Below are 6,000 nucleotides of genomic sequence, written 5' to 3'. Positions count from 1 at the left end.
GTCTTAAAAAGCGATTATTCAGCCATTTTCCCTTGCTGGAAGCCAGGACCACAGGCCACAGGATAGGTACGCTGTACTGCAACAAACTTTTTTGACATATTTGAGAAGGACATTCGGAGTGTCCTAGCAACACACGGAGATGTGCCCATTACAAAGCACTATTTTTTTGCAAGCACAACATAGAGAAGGTACAAGATAAAAGTGCTTGAATTAAATAAATTCGACTGCGACACAGGTTTGGCTTAAAATAAACCCCTCAGCACTAAACCAATGAATAATAACGGTATAAGCACGCACGATAAGTCAGCTACACGACGACAGATTGAAAACATTACACGAAACAATTGGCAAACTTTTTTTGTTGTCGTATTTCAGAATAGGGCCACCGATTTTTTTGTTTGCAAATCACTTAAGTGATCTCGCGCCGTGCGATGTTACCGATTATGCAACGACACAGTAGTATACGAAATTCTGGCTTACACTTTACAAAATTCCTGCCGAATTATTAAAGCATATAGAAATTATCGTCGGCGGGTTTTACCCCCCTGTCTAGCGTGTAGGAGAGCATGCACCTCATTGAACCAAATGTACGTACATTAATAAATGTACAAGTCCTTCTAGCATCTACAGTGTACACAGATGAACCTCGCGTGTTCTCTATGTATTTAGTGACTGCCAAGTTGGCCAGAGCCACTTTAAGGTTGTGTCATCTTCCGATGACAAAAAACCTTCCTATAAGGCTTCATTCATCTCATTATCGGAGACGGCTGCTAAACTAGATTTAACCTGTTATTTGAAAGGCACTGTAGTCTGTATCGACAAAACTTGTCTCTTAATAATCGCCGAGTCCAACATCTTCAGGCGAAGGGGTGCCGATCTTGTCAATATGACTATTATTCCCGAGCCTAGCCTCAACTTAAGTAACACATCAACTTAGCACCTCGGATGCACAACTAGATAGTGCTATTAATTATGATTGTTAGCTAGATAATATTGTTAATCTGCCAAAGTCACAGCCAATCTGAAGTCGTCCGCTGTTCTAAGCAGAGTATTGTCGAAAATCGCAGAATACGAATGAGGCAACGATGATCCTGTTGTTCAACTAATACGCATTGACTCCCAAGGAGCCAGATATTTACGAGCTCTCAGAGCAGTTGTTGCTCTGTCGATTAAGAGCCGATAAAGGATAAACAGGATCTTACAACAAGACCCAGTTGTGCAATCTACCTTAGTGTGTAGACACCGGGGGGTCAGTTTGACACTTACTAACCAGTCGTTAGTGAGAAAATTTATAATAATTTTGTGACGATAGATTAATAAGTGACGCTATAGTAAAATTTGACGTTTTTTCTATTTTTACACGGATAGCACATCCGCACGGATTGAACATAGCAGGTCATTCAGATCGCAACGAGTATGCAACAAATGATGCTGTTTAAATAAATAAATAAAAACATTCATTCATGTTTATACTTTTAAGGTTATGCTTGTTTTAAATACGATAAGAAAATACGTTGCTGAATAACTCAAATGAACGATCATTTTATATGTATGTATGTGTTGCTGAGTGACCAGTTTTTTTTTCCTTATCAACTCTTCTGTAAAAGCAGTATCATTTAGGTGTTAATTGAGTTAATAACAAAAAAAAAAAAAGTCAAATACAAAGGTATTTCAGGTTTTCCCTAAGTCAAAAGTAACCGATTAAGTAATAACGCAATCTCTACAGAGTTTTTGGAATCGTATACCTAATACGTGGATTTACTAAGTGTTTATGATGCTTCCATTGCGTAGTCCGTATGAATCACAGCTTAGATTTCCAAATAGATTTACCAAAAAGCTAGCAAAGCATTCTAAACGAGTGACTCAATATTTTTGGCCGGGCTCGTTAAGGTCGAACTGTTGCTTTCAGTACCAGTGTTAATAGGGCCTAAGTACGGCCATTGCTCTTGAAACGGTTGTACATGAAAAATACGTCACTCGTTTCTTACGGACATCGATATAGCGTATATAAGCAATTATGTAAAAGACGTCGTGCGAGTGATATTTGGATTTTATTACAGGCACACAGAGGACTCAGATAAGAGGATCCTAATTTTAGGAAGCATTTTTCAGGAAGATTATCAAGCATACTAAATACTAGACACTATTGTCACTAAGTAGCCAGTGCACACTAGAAAACCATGTCCATAGGTTAATTTCAGAAAAAAAATAAATATGCAGACACTGATAAACAGATATCACCACGAGCCTTACTCTGAACGACTGGTGTAGTGCCGCCATCTTTGTAGGCTATGTAAATAGTTTTAGTAATCACTATCTGTTTACCTTTATTAGACATGAATGACCGTTAACCTACATGTTTGCCACCTGTATTGTAGGTTGCCTCTTTTGTTCCACCTTAACTGGATTGTAAACTACCACCCCTGAGATGCGTATACCTATCTTTGCTTATTCTTGCTTCAGTATTAGTGCTAGTGTCAATAGGGGCTAATGCGAAAGGCAGTGCTTTTTCAATTTATGGACATGTTAACGTATTTGGGTTTGTTACGCCAAGGGCTTTTTAGGAACTACAGAAGTTCAACAAATTCACCTCGGTTCCATAACCCAGTAGCACCTCCGAACAACATGCAAAGCCCTATAGCATTTGACTGTTGTTGTTACTCGGTAAAGCGTTATTAAATGTATAATCATAATTCTACTACAGAAATTCCACACAAAAACATCCATTGTTAATTTTCTCAATTTTTCATTGGATTGTACTGGAGAATATTATTACTATTACTATTAATTAAGGCACCCAGCAGCATCTTGTCATTTTATAATTAACTAATTTTTAGTTTTTATTATATATACTAGGCAGTATACTAGGCTGCTACCAATATTGGCGATCTGTGTGGTATTTTCCAAGGTTCCGCATCCTCGATCCATTGCAGATGTTCTGATACAATATACTTACTTCCAAAAGCCCTAGAATTCAGTAAATACTCTTCCATACAAAAAGTTTTCGTTCGCAGCACTTTGTTTAATCCTCACGAAGCCATACTTGACCGTACATAGATGTAAGCTATGCCTTTGCCGATATTACTAAGACGGAGCGGACTGTAGCGGAGAATTTGCTAAAATCAAACTAAGGATTGTTACCAATAACCGAATCGTATAAGATTTCCAGAGATGTTTAAAATTTCAGCCTTATCGCGATAGAAATAAACTGTCAAAATAATAGTCACTTACATAAAGATAGCACAGAGCCGATAGGGCAGAGCTTGTTTGATTCGCTGTCAAGTTCTAAGATGCTGTAAGCATTCATTTACGAGGCTCCTCCGCCTGGGAGTTGATGACTGCTTTCAGTGACCAGGAACAAAAATGCCAACAATTTGCCTCTAAGATATCGATGGTACCAATCCAGGCTAGTTCCCCAACAATATCGACGGATCAGGCCCCTATCATGGGCGAGTCGGCTACTCCACTTCATGCTTTTTGAATTCCATAATCATCCATTTTCATCAACCGAGCCCGACAAACGCGTTACGGAACGCGATTCAAGAACTAAAGATACGCCAACGTACTTCAGCCACACCTTTGACTACCCCCAAGATTACTAAGCGTCATTATTATTATAAGAGGCGCTTAAAGTTTGAGAGATTGACTTAAAGGTGCTTCCTACTGAGGTTCTAGCGGGACACCGTTATTAAGTCATTGGACCAAATCAGTCCTAGAACGGAGACTGTTCCATTTACGAAGTATTTACCATCACCACGGACTCGCTGTTGCAGGAAGGTTTATTTAGCTTATGGGTGACACTACCATTGTCGACCGCAACACGCATTCTGTGCATGGCTGTCGCATTGTGTAGGTGCAGCTTAGTTAAAACACCAACAACTACAAGCGTTTTACATCGAATTACCATACATCTGGTAGCGATCGCAGATGGCCCTGTGAGTTCGAGGCAATAATAGAAAACCGTATTGCTACAAACGATGCAGATGGATGCTTGCGAAGCGCATAGGTGGGCAGCTGAGACTGTTCATCTTGTACGTGTTGTGGCGGCAATTGTGAAAACAGATAAAAGGCGCCAGATTTAAGCGCGAGAGTGGAACGGGCAGCACATGAGCCACAGACACGCTTATTAGAGTTACATGACAATTTCGTCGGCTGTCTAACTCGGCCGCCACAATGTGGTGTGCTAACAAGACGCTGCAAAGGAAGTTGACTTGTGTCGTCATAGGGAAAGTTGAACAGTTCGGCTCATTTATGAGCATAAGATGCGAAAAAAGTAGTTAAAACTTCGATAGTGCAGGTTGTGGATGATTCAGCGTGCTATATGATAGTGTGGTACATCGTAATAGGAAAGCACGGAAGCTTGTAGCGAGCGACCAAATGATGAAAAAGAAAGTCGCCCGTTTAGCGGGACATGCTAGATCTGGTTTTCTGGAAATGAACACCTTCCAGTGCAACGGTAACACAGTCATCATAGTTGGATCAATTTAAGCAAAAAGTTAATGTCGTGAAGGACAAAATGACGACGAAAGGATATTCGACAACAGGTAGAACCCTGAGTTAATCACGGTATGTGTATAACCTCATAGATTTTCTATTCGGAATAATAGAGGTCGATTCCAAACCATTTCGAAGTGAACCACAATAAAATATCTGATAAATAACTGAATGTTGTAAATAGAAATAGAAAAATGCCCGATCGACAAAAATAAGCTCAGCCAATCAGTAAAAAATCATCAATCATTGAACGTCAAGTTTTTTTTTACTGACTGGAACGCAACCGACGGCCGTAAGCCACCGGACCACGCTCGTTCTTACCACTCTGTACGCCGTGCGGCCCCATGATCACAATTAACGCTCTGCTTTTTCTGTCAACTCAACTCCCTACCTTTTTCTCTGGAGCCAGCTTTATTAGTTGACTGAGGCGGTGGCGTAGTATGTTAGATCTAACCGTGCGCGCTATCGTTCGACGCGGCGGTACTAATTGTTTCATAGCAAAAACAGTAGTTCCAGGCTGTTCCGAGCTGATCCATATAGTTGGGTGAGCGAGCCATACGGTGTCCGATGTCGGATCCTGCTAATGCCGGCTAGTATCATGGACTCAAGTGGTCCATATAGGCGGACAACAAGCTAGCTGCTTCTCGTGTCGAAACAAATGGTCGACGATAACCGCTCGTTGTTGGCTTATGGTGCTAATGGTATGCTCTTAGACGGAGAAAAAACTAAGAACAGGAACGCCTATAGCGATTCAGCTACAAACAATTATCAGAAACAATACTATCAACACCTAGAGATCATCTCTAGGCACCAGCGGCGAACGGATCACTATAGAAACGGTAGCTCTGGGCTATCCAGCTAGCTGCGAACATAGACACAGACGAAACACGCTAACAGAATAGGTGTTCTCAATAGAAAACAAGAGAGGACACACCACGTCAGCTATCTATCTAAACCTTTAGTGAGGTAGTAATGTTAGCACGTATCCGCCTATGTGGCACGTCGCTTTCTGAGCCCGTTGAGCGCGATCACCTTAATACGAGTACGGTGAACGCTTAAACAATATAAGTACGGAATGGACATGCACACTCATGTTTAGGTACGTCAGCATCATGTCAGATACACACCCACCCTCAGCAAGTCAGACGAGAGAGCCTCATATAAGTTATTATAAATAATACAGTCACTTCTTATTGTGGTCGTACAATTTTCTCGATGTGGTTGTTATTATCAGATATATCAGGCGATCCAACGTGAGCCAACCGAACGAAAGCTAAACACAAAAAACATATTGTAATAAAGTTACGCTTGCTCATACATACCAACATAGACACAGACAAAAGTAAGATAGTACACTAAGATGTAGCATGTCAATAAAGAGCCGCTTATTTAAAATACTACGTAATGTATTTCAAATTATTATTGAAACACCGTTCGAAATAATGCTGCAATGATTTCAATGGGATAGAAGGTGAGTCACGATTATTATTTTTAACTTGTTTATAA

At 40.4% G+C, this 6,000-nt stretch overlaps 1 protein-coding gene across 2 annotated transcripts in view; it reads left to right on the top strand.

Annotated features, from left to right (window-relative positions):
* The first annotated feature begins 4,133 nt into the window (after positions 1–4,133).
* LOC111267451 (uncharacterized) overlaps positions 4,134–6,000 on the top strand; it is a 140,547-nt gene continuing 138,680 nt past the window's right edge. For both annotated transcript variants that reach the window (XM_086971330.1, XM_086971331.1), the window contains exon 1: positions 4,134–4,566. The gene's annotated coding sequence lies outside the window, so the exon portion shown is untranslated. The remainder of the gene's footprint in view (positions 4,567–6,000) is intronic.

This window comes from Varroa jacobsoni, unplaced genomic scaffold (assembly GCF_002532875.2).
Source record: "Varroa jacobsoni isolate VJ856 unplaced genomic scaffold, vjacob_1.0 scaffold_1191, whole genome shotgun sequence".
Classification (NCBI taxonomy): domain Eukaryota; kingdom Metazoa; phylum Arthropoda; class Arachnida; order Mesostigmata; family Varroidae; genus Varroa; species Varroa jacobsoni.
This window is presented reverse-complemented; position numbering and strand designations above follow the sequence as displayed.